Source organism: Ictidomys tridecemlineatus, chromosome 7 (assembly GCF_052094955.1).
Source record: "Ictidomys tridecemlineatus isolate mIctTri1 chromosome 7, mIctTri1.hap1, whole genome shotgun sequence".
NCBI lineage: Eukaryota > Metazoa > Chordata > Mammalia > Rodentia > Sciuridae > Ictidomys > Ictidomys tridecemlineatus.
Genome location: NC_135483.1, coordinates 119,980,534 through 119,991,951, shown reverse-complemented (window position 1 = coordinate 119,991,951; position 11,418 = coordinate 119,980,534). Strand labels below are relative to the sequence as shown.

The 11,418-nt window shown below is 42.4% G+C and overlaps 1 pseudogene; it reads right to left on the bottom strand.

Annotated features, from left to right (window-relative positions):
• Positions 1–4,913: 4,913 nt before the first annotated feature.
• On the bottom strand, positions 4,914–6,326 carry LOC101974595 (tubulin alpha-4A chain pseudogene; annotated as a pseudogene).
• Between the last annotated feature and the right edge of the window lie 5,092 nt (positions 6,327–11,418).

Sequence of the window (11,418 nt, the reverse complement as noted above, 5' to 3'; positions counted from 1 at the left end):
ATAACTTTATTGACATCTCAAAAAGTTTCCCAAAGTCTGCAATATAGAGATAGGCCCATTACTTAACAGAGTCAGGCTGCATCAAGATGTCGAGAGGTGCAGAGGTCTTGCAACAACACTTTGGAGTGGGAGGAGCTCAGGGCGGAGTCTGGGCCTCAGGCAGGTGGAATTTAAATCCTGGCTCTACCATTGAGTCAGTGGGAGACTTTGGGCAAGTTGTGTGGTTTCCCAGCCTTCAGTGGCCTTACTTACTTTGAGGGTTCAATGGACAGAGTATACAGGGTGTTTGAAAAGTTGGCTAATAGAGGACACAGCTTATTTTTTGTTTCTAGACTTTCTTGAACCTTGTGTAATATGCTAAAATTTGGAAGAATTTTACTTGAAAAGCTGTCTGAAGGCTCAAAAAAAAAAAAGAGAGAATAATGAGCATATTATTTGAAAACACAGTAGCCTACTGTTGAAAGATAGGTTTACCCTATTCTCAGACTTTTCAGACATCCTCTATCTACAGGTTGTTGAGATACTGTTCTAATTATTTGTCTATCTGTTTTTTTTCTTTCTTGTGGAAGTAGAGGTATTGGAATCCCAAAGAGATCAGCTAGAGCACAGCCAGGGATTCCTAATTCTTGGTTTACATTTTTGGTTTTCTTCACCAGCATTCAAGGGTGCAGCGGCCCATGTACCCCTGTCCTTTCATCACTCCACCCATCTGTCTCTCTTGGCTCATATGCTGAAGTATCTAGCAGTCCTCCTCTGTGCTTTTGTCTTAGACAGATGACGATCCTGGGTCTGGCTTGGAGGGTACAACTGTTGGTCATAGAAGAATTCAGTCACATCTACTCATATGAATATGGCTTTATAAAAATGATTGTTAGGTAAGAAGCATCCTGGAGGAGTCTAGTACCCACCATCAGACTAGGTGTCCCTGCTATGCTTAATGCTCCGCCTTAAGCACTCATGTTGCAGTTGCTTGGTTAGTGGGCTGTCCTCCTCCCTGGCTCCCAGCTAATGTTCATACCATATCATGATGCCTGATACACAGTGTGTGCCCAGAAAATATTTATTTATTTATTTCTCTCTTTCTTTCTGTTCTAGGGATTAGGGGTTAAACTCAGGCATGCTTAACCACTGAGCCACATCCCTAGATATTTTAAATTTTTATTTTGAGACAGGGTCTGGCCAAGTTGCTTAGAGCCTCACTAAGTTGCTGAGGCTGGCTTTGAACTTCCAATCCTTCTACCTCAGCTCCCTAGTCACTGGGATGACAGGTGTGCGTTGCCACACCTGGCTGGAATCTGTTTTTAAGAAATGCTCCCTGTGGGTGGGTTGATCAGTTAGATCTGGGGACTTTTGAGGGACCTGTGATAAGAGCTGAGTGACTCATTTCTATAAAGTGGTGGTTGAGCCTATGGAAGAATCACCCACACTGCTCAATAAAAATGCAGATTTCACACCCAGTAGAAAGTGGTTAAGATGATAAGGGCAGGCTACAGCAAATATTGGTTAAGATGTGGAGCAGCTGGAACTCTCGTTATATTGCTGAGGACAGTGTAAAGCTGTATGACCTTTTGAAAAACTATTTGGCATTTTCATGTCAACTTAAATATAAACCTACTCTGGGATGGAGCAATTCTACTCCTTGGCATTTACTCAAGTGAAGTGAAAGCACACGTTCACACAGAGACTTGTGTGCTGGCATTTGTGAGAGCTGAAAGCTTGAGCCGACTTCTGGTGGATGCACCCTACGGTGGCCCCTGGTAATCCACAGACTTGTGTATGCCTCTCAAGTGTGAGTGAAACTTGTGACTTGCTTCTAACCATTAGCAATGATCGTGATGGTGATGGGATGTCTCTCCCTGGGTTGTGTTACATTAAGGAAAGCTCAATGTTAGCAGACTGAAGAATTTCCTGCTGGCCTTGAAGAAACAAATAGTCATGCTGCCAACTGCCCATGGAGAGGTCCATGTGGTGGGAACTACAAGGGCTGGCCCCAGTTGACAGCCAGTCAGATCGAGGATCCACAGTCCTACAACCACAAGGATCTGAATTCTTCCAAGAACTGTGTGAGCTTGGAAGAGAGTCCTGAGCTCCAGACAGTAATGCAGCCTCATTGACAACATGCTTGCCACTTTGTAAGACCTAGGGTAGAGGACCTAACTCAGCTGTGTCCAGACATCGGACCCTTGGACACTGTGAGATTAATAAATGTGTTTTGTTTTCAAGCTGCTATGTTTTATTTCAAATTGCTGATATTTTACACAGCATAGGAAATAAATGCAACCCAAATGCCCATCAGCAGGTGAATGTGTAAACAAATTATAGCATATTCCTGCAGTGTAATATTACTTAGCCATAAAAGGAAGTATCTGTCAATATTTATATCAATATGGATGAATATGAAAAGCATGTTGAGTATGACTCAGAAGAGGATGTAGGGGCTGGGGTTGCAGCTCAGTAGTAGAGTGATTGCCTAGCATGTGAGAGGCACTGGTTTCAATACTCAGCACCACATAAAAATAAATAAATAAATATTGTGTTTGTCTATGAGAGAGAGAGAGGGGGAGAGAGAGCACGAGCACATGTACATATGCTTCTGGGAGGTTGGTGATTGGAAAAGGACCTAAGGAACATTTCTGGGATGATAGAAGTTGGTTGAGATGATGGTTATATAGGGTGTATATTTTGAAATAATCTCATTGAGCAATTCACTTAAAATTGAACATTTAATTATATATAACTTATACTTTGTTTGAAAATGTAAGTATCATTTCTGATTCACTGGATGTAGGATATAGAGCAGTGGTGTATAGAATCGTCATTTTTTTCCCTCCAGTACTGGTGATTAGGCCTAGGAGCTCATGCATGATATGCAAGCACTCTTATATTGAGGTATATACCCAGCTCTGAATTATTCTTTGTGTGTGTGTGTGTGTGTGTGTGTTGCTGAGGATTGAACCCATGGCTGTGTGCATGCAAGGCAAGCACTCTACCAACTGAGCTATATCCCCAGCCCCTGAATTCTTCATTCTTAATCAGCATCCCCAGACAATTCTAATGCAGAAGTCACCACAGAGCAGTGGATCATTTAAGGAGGAAGGATAGAGGAATAGGGAACATATGGTTTCTTCTTATTCAATTTAGAGTCCTCCCAAGAGATATGTATTCTAATTAGAACAACAGTGTCTTAATTTGTTATTGAGCCAGTCAACAGGCAATTTCATTCACTTCAATTAATTGAGTACTTTCTGAGTATTTGATATCTATTTTACTCAAAGAAATCATAAAGTGCACTCTTCCAAAAGTGCTAAACATTTAATTGAGGAAAATGCCTATATGTGTACAAGACTGGAAACTGTTCACTTATAATACAAAGCAAACAGGGTAAGTGCTTAGTCTCTAGATACTGAATCTAGTTTTTCTTGGTCACTTCCAAAGTATTCCCAATAGCTTTTGTTCCTTACGCCTGTATATAATTCCAAGTGATCTTTTTGTGGAATATTTAATATTTTTAATGGTGATTCATGTTAGTTTTTCTTCAATCTTAAAAGCTTTCACCCCTCCTCTTGATATCCATTTTTGTTCTATTTAGTCCTGAACCCTGCTGCTGGCTGATTTCAAACACTTTCAGTTGAGAATCATGGCAATAATAGTTCCACCTGCCTTGCCGGATGTCATGGCAAAGCCAGGACAAAGCCACTGCCCCATACTCCAAGAACAAATGAAGAAATCTTATTCTAATCAAAAGCCCAGCTGGATGGACGAAATACAGCATTCTAATTCCCAAGTGATGCTGTTTTCTGTTGAGCTTATGTCACTCAGTGAAATTTCTGTTAACTACCCAATCATTAACTTTTTAAAAAAATATATATATATTTTTAGTTGTAGATGGATCCATACCTTTATTTTATTTATTTATATTTTTTATTTGGTGCTTAGGATCGAATCCAGTGCTTCACACATGCTAGGCAAACACTCTACCTCTGAGTCATACCCCCAGCCTCTCAAGCATTGACTTTTCATCCTAATTATCTCAACCTATAATATCCACACAGATCCATACTCTTGAAACTTTTCCAACAATTTTCAACTTCTTTTTCTTGATTTCAGGTCATTCTGAATGATGCTCTTCTATGGTAGACAATAGCATGGTTGATGGTCCAGAAAATGATGTTTCTCTTTGGTGATAAAGATGAAAATTTCTTCTTTATAATGGAAGAGTCAGACATGCCAGCTCAGAAAGACTTTTTTTTTTTTTTTTTTGAGACGACCTGACTTTTAATGGCACAGCCCTAGCTCCAGCAAAGCAAGACAGACAGTAAACTATGCAAAGCTGCTGAGAAGTGCAGTAGCAAAACAACTCCAGATTGCCCTTGTTCCCTCCCATCCCCCAAGCTTATGATGTGGCTCCATGCCTGGGAACTTGGGGCCAGCTCAGCCCCATTCCCAAACTCTAATAATGCACAGCAAAGCCTTGCCCAAGTCTTGCTTCCAGAGTTGGTGGATGTAGAAGCAGCAGGAATAACCGAGTGGCAGTCCATTCTCCAACACAGAAACTACTGGATTTAAACTCCTACTTGGAAAGGAAGTGAAGACTCGTACCCTTAAATAGTTTGTGATTAGATAGACAGATCCAGGGGGATTTGGTCCTCATTTCCTCCCTATTTTGGATCCCCCCAGGACCTAATATCAATGTCCCTGGGGTCATGATTCCTGGGCCTGGCAAGGGCCCCTTGGCAAGTCTCACCTTTAGCCATAGAAGGGAAAAGTGTCCTGAGTAGCAAATAGTGAGGGCAGCAGCAGCACAAAGGGGAAGGCAGCAGAAGCTCAAGCATTCACAGAGGGGACAAGAAACCATGCAAGGAAACTTTATTTTGAAAGGAATTTTCAATACACATAGTAAGAAGGCGCCAGGCAGCTGTTCTATTCTTCTCCTTCATCCTCGACCTCATAAGAGTCGATGCCCACCTCCTCGTAATCCTTCTCCAAGGCAGCCATATCCTCTCGAGCCTCAGAGAACTCACCCTCTTCCATGCCCTCACCCACGTATCAGTGCACAAACACCCTCTTGGCATACATCAGGTTGAACTTGTGGTCCAGGCGGGCCCAGGCCTCGGCGATGGCGGTCGTGTTGCTCAGCATGCACACACCACGCTACACCTTGGCCAGGTCTCCCCCAGGCACCACAGTGGGAGGCTGATAGTTGATGCCAACCTTGAAGCCTGTGGGGCACCAGTCCACAAACAGGATGCTGCGCTTGATCTTGATGGCAGCAATGGCGGCATTGACATCTTTGGGCACCACGTCTCCACGGTACAGCAGGCAGCAGGCCATGTACTTGCCATGCCGGGGGTCATGCTTCATCATCTGGTTGGCAGGCTCAAAGCAGGCCTTGGTGATTTCTGCCACCAACAGCTGCTCGTGGTAGGCCTTCTCTGCAGAGATGACTGGCGTATAGGTGGCCAGGGGGAAGTGGATGCGCAGGCAGGGCACCAGGTTGGTCTGGAACTCCGTCCGGTCCACGTTGAGGGCCCCATCGAAACACAGGGGAGCTGTGATGGAGGACACGATTTGGCTGATGAGGCGGTTGAGGTTGGTGTAGGTTGGGCACCGATGTCCAGGTTGTGGTGGCAGATGTCATAGATGGCCTCGTTGTCCACCATGAAGGCACAGTCTGAGTGCTTCAGGGTCGTGTGGGTGGTCAGGATGGAGTTGTAGGGCTCCACCACGGCTGTGGACACCTGAGGGGCTGGGTAGATGGAGAACTCCAGCTTGGATTTCTTGCCATAGTCCACAGAGAGCCGCTCCATCAGGAGGGAGTTGAAGCCAGAGCTGGTGCCCCCTCCAAACTGTGGAATACCAGGAAGCCTTGAAGTCCTGTGCACTGGTCAGACAGCTTGAGGATCCGGTCGATTACAGGGTCAATGATTTCCTTGCCAATGGTGTAATGGCCACGGGCATAGTTGTTAGCAGCATCCTCTTTCCCCAGTGATGAGCTGCTCTGGGTGGAAGAGCTTTCGGTATGGGCCATCTCGGATCTCATCAATTACAGTGGGCTCCAGGTCCACAAAGATGGCTCTGGGCACATGTTTTCCAGCACCAGTTTCACAGAAGAAGGTGGTGAAGGAGGTGTCGCCTCTACCAATAGTCTTGTCACTGGGTATTTGGCTATCAGGCTGAATCTCATGTTCCAGGCAGTAGAGCTCCCATTAGGCATTGCCCATCTGGACACCTGTTTGCCCCACATGAACTGAGATACACTCACGCATGATGAGTTTGAGTGGTGCATCTCACGTAGAGTCAGGGTGACGGGTCTCAGTGAGAACTTCAGAAAGACTTCTTAAAAGCTTTGTTGTCAGTAAATTCCCAATTACCTAGAATGCAAATCCAGAGATTTCAATGAAACATGGTTTATTTAGAGAAAAGTAACCAGGATGAAGAATGCACAGGGACTGTTTGTTCCACAGAAAGGAAGGCTCAGATGAGCTTCAATATATATAGCATGGCTGTCTATGTGGCTGTAAGAAATAAAATCGAATCTGATGGTGTGAGGCATAGAGTAACAGATCCTAGTGCAAAAAATTAGAAAACATTTCCTCACCGTAAGTGCTATTTACAGATAGAAACAGTTTCTTGGGAGGGTGTATCAGTGTTCTATGGCTGCTATAACAAATTGCCACAAATTTAGCATCTTAAACATTAGCCATTTTTAAATTAATTAGTTAATTAATTTTAATTAGGTATACATGACAGCAGAATGCATTTTGATTCATTGTACACAATTGCAGCACAACTGTTCATTTCTCTGGTTGTACATGATGTAGCGTTACACCATATGTACAGTCATACGTGTATCTAGGGTAATGGTGTCCATCTCATTCCACCATCTTTCCTGCCCCCACACTCCCTTCTACCCTTCCCTTCCCTTTGCCCAAAGTTCCTCCATTTTTTCCATGCCCCACCCCCGCTACACATTAAGGATTGACATCTCCTTATCAGAGAGAACATTTGGCCTATGTTTCTTTGGGATTGACTTACTTCGCTTAGCATGATATTCTCTAACTCCACCTGCAAATGCCATCATTTTATTCTCTTTTAATACTGAGCAATATTTCATTGTGTATATATACCACAGTTTCTCTGTCCATTCGTCTATTGAAGGGCTTCTAGGTTGCTTCCACAGTGTAGTTATTGTGAACTGAGCTAACAGCAACCATTTATGATCTCACAGTTCTGCAGGTCAGAAGTCCAGGTATGTGCATTCTGCTTGATCTTCCTTCTGCTCAGATTCTCACAGGCTGAAACCGAGGTGTTGTCTGGGCTCTGTTCCCCTCTGGAGGCTCTGGATGCATCTACCTCTGAGCTCATTCAGGTGCAGTCCCTTGTGGTTGTAGGACTGATGTCCCTGCTGCTCTACTGGCTGCCACTCTTTTCTCTTAGAGGCTGTTGCATTTCTTCTCAGACTTTTCATGTGCACCTCCCCCTTTAGCAATGAAATATTCCTGACTTCCTCTTCTGCCTCATCCTTCTGGCTGACTCTTCTGCCTTCTGCTGCTGCCTTAAAGGGCTTGTATGATCACATTAGGCCCACCTGGATAATCCAGAATAATCTTTCTATTTTCAATTCAGCTGGCTAGTCACCTTAGTTACATCTGCAAAGTCCTCTCACAGCTGTACCTAGATTCTCATTTGACTTAGAAGGAGATGGGAATCTTGGGGCAGATTTTTAGAATTCTGTGTACCCTGTGAATTCCTATGCTCAGAGATAAAAATACTGCTGAGGAGAGGGGATCTATAGCAGCAAAAGAAAGGTCAGCTCTGTAGACTCTCCACCTGGGGCAGACTTGTGTAGGGAAGTGCAGGGCTGCTTTCATTGTTGCAGTGACTGTTGGGTGCTACTGGAATTTTGGTGGAATGAAACAGGGATATGAAACATCCTGTAGTGCTTGGAACAATCCTATACAATGAAGAGCTGTCTTTCCCAAATTGCTCATAGAGCTTCCACTGAGAAGCACCGGGCTAAGACGGACCAGCACACACATCTGTTCACATGCCCCAGACCATCTGCTTTGAATGTTGATCTGAATAGCCCCACAGAAGCCCGGGATACCCATGTGCCTTATTGGTGTCATCCCACTTTTGATAAGATACGAAGAGATGCACAATTTGGCAGTCAGGGTGATCAAACCCAAGCAGGCCCCTTTGCTTGATCTGGCTCCTTCCAGAATGGCTGAAAGGCTAATTGGTGATGCAGGCCCACAGCAGGTAGGCCCTGGGGTGACAGACCACGGACAGGGCTCTGGATATGAGGGTTGACAGCTGCAGCATCCAGGTCTTGCTCCTCATCTTCTGTCATGTCGTTCTCTGTCATACTGGAAGTTTCCAAAAATCAGAAGGTGCCTGTAACCTTGTTCCAAAGGGACTTTGGAGGACACGCTTTGTCAGGGATTGTTACGTAATGTCCTTGAAGGTAGAGTCTGCTTGATGCTGGCAACTGCAGTGACAAAGGTGAAAATGTGACATTCTAGGAAGAAGATCCTACATACTCCACTGTGAAGAGTATGGAGAGCAAACAGAATGGCACAAACAAAAAGAGTGGAGGTGAGATAAGGCAGAGAAAAAGGAAGCAGGGCGAGACTAAGATAGAGAGGCTCTGTGTTGTTTGTGCAAGAACCTGACACAGACAAGAACCGAAAGTCCACACAAGGAAAAGGTTGCCCAGTCCTCTGGCCATTAGCTGCTGGCCCGTTGTAAGTAAGACTGGGCTCTTGAAGAAGCTAGACCTGTCTATACACTTCTCAGCCAGTGCAGGATTGATGGCAGTATGACGTTAGAAACTACAGGAAGCCTTCTAGAGTGTAACATAAGGGCATTGATTTGACATGGGCATCATGGAACTATTCTCCCCCCCGCCCATAGCTTTACTGAGGTAAAATTGAAGTAAAATAAAACTACAATAAAATGCACATATTTGAAGTATGCGGTTTGATCAGTTTTGACATGTATGTAACCGATACAATCAATATAAAAAGCATTTCCATTACTTCTTTTTAAACTTGAAATCATGCAGACTGTGTTTCCTGCATGATTTATTACATTAGAAATCAGTCATCTTGAGATATGTAGAATGCACCCCAACATGCATGGAACGGTTCTTATTCCTTTCAGCCACGCCATGTATTTCTTTTCCGGTATCTCCTCATGTTCTTGACATCCAAGTGTTAGAGAGCCTCTTTTTTTTAAATTTTTTTTTCATTTTATGTACGTTCACTGCCCTGAGGAGTTTATGCTGATTTTAATTTTTAAATATCACCTATACACAGAAAACTCCAACATTCAATTATCTAGGCCAGATGTTTTCACTGAACTCAAGGTTTTTGTATCCAATGATACATTGGAAATTTCTCCTTGAAGTTCAATAGACATCTCAGATTCAACATACCTGAAACCATTTTTTTTCCCTGCTAAACTTGTTTCTACTGCACTCTTCTTTCCCCTCTCAGTAAATGACAACTGGATATTGACATGTAAAAAAATGAATTTGTACCCCTACCTCACACCACATACAAAAGTTAGATGAGAATAAGTTGGAGATTTAAATGTAAAAGACAAAACTATAACATTCTTAGAAGAAAACAAAAGTATAAACATTTGTGACCTTGGATAGCCAAAGATTTTTTAGATCTGACACTAGAAGTATGGCAACCAAACAGAAAAACAGGGTAATTGAATTTTATCAAACTTAAAAATTGTTACATGTCAAAGGACATTATTAAGAAAATAAAAAGCCAGGCACAGTCATACACACCCATAATCCCAGCTGCTCAAGTGACTGAGACAGGAGGATCACAAGTACAAGGCCAGCCTGGGCAACTTAGTGAGACTCTTTCTCAAAATAAAATAAAGAAAGAATTGGGGATGCAGTTCAGTGGTAGAGTGCTTGCCTAGCATGCATGAGGCCCTGGATTTAATCCCCAGTACTGGGGCAGGGAGTGAAAAGACAATGCTCTGAATGGAAGAAAACTATTTGCAAATCTTGTATCTTGCTAAGGGCCTAATATCCAGGATATACAAAGCATGCTGAAAACTCATCAATAAAAGACAAGCCAATTTTAAAGTGGGCTTGGATAGATATTCTTCAAAGAAAATATACACATGACCAATAAGCACAAAAAGCCTGCTTTGTCTCATTAGTTGTTAGGGAAATGCAAATAAAAACCACAGTGAGGGGCTGGGGTTGTGGCTCAGCGGTAGAGTGCTCGCCTAGTATTGTGTGAGGCACTGGGTTTGATCCTCGGTGCCACATAAAAATAAATAAATAAAGTATTACATAAAAAAGACCCACAGTGAGATAGCACTTTATATACTAGGATGATTATAATTTTTTATAAAAAAATGAGTAGAAAAATAAGTATCATGAGGTTATGTAGAATTATATTCTCATAGATTGTTAATGGGATGTAAATGGTACAGCCACTGTGTAAAACAGTTGGCAACTCCTTAAAGTGTTAAACAGGGTTACCATATGACCCAGCAATTCCATGACTCAAGAGAATGGAAAATATATGTTCATATAAAAACTGTGCACAAAGGTTCACAGCAAAATTATTCATAATATGCAAAAGATGGAAATAACCCAAATGTACATCAATTGTTGAATGGATAAACAAAATGTGGTACATTCATACAAGGAAATATTGTTCAGCCACAAAAAGGAATAAAGTCCTGATACATGCTACAACATGGGTGGAGATATTGTCATAAGTTAAAGAGGCCAGTCACAAAGGTCAGACATTATCTGGTTCCAGTTATAGGAAATGTCCAGAGTAGCCAAAACCAGGGAGATAGATTTGTGGTTGACAGGGACTGGAGGGTGGGTGTGGAGTGTTTTGGGGGACAATGGAAATGTTTTGGAATTAGATAATGGTGATGGCGGTATAAAATTGTGAATATACTAAAACCACTGAATTGTACATTTTAACATCATGACTTTTAAAGGAACCCAGTGACTTATAATTTTCTCATAAAAATGAAAACAAGGTACATTGCCAATAAACATGGGAATATATGGCCAAACTCAATAGCACCCTTGAGCATGCAGATTAAAAAAATAATGAAGATTAATTTTTCCATCATTAGATTAGTAAAGATTTAAAAACTTATAGCATATAGGGTTGTAGAGAAATTTTACGTCTTGATTGGGTAAGAGTAATCTGGCATGACGTGTTCATAATCTTTGAATAAATAACCTAACCTCCAAGAGTTTATCCTGTGCTTATTTCATGCATCTACATAAAAGCAAATGTTTAAAATGGGTGGCTGTAGCGCTGTGTTCAGAACTAAAAGACTGAAAGCAATTTAACTGTATCGTCACACAATGGAAAGCCAGCTACTGCAAAAATAAGCAAAGATGCCCACAAT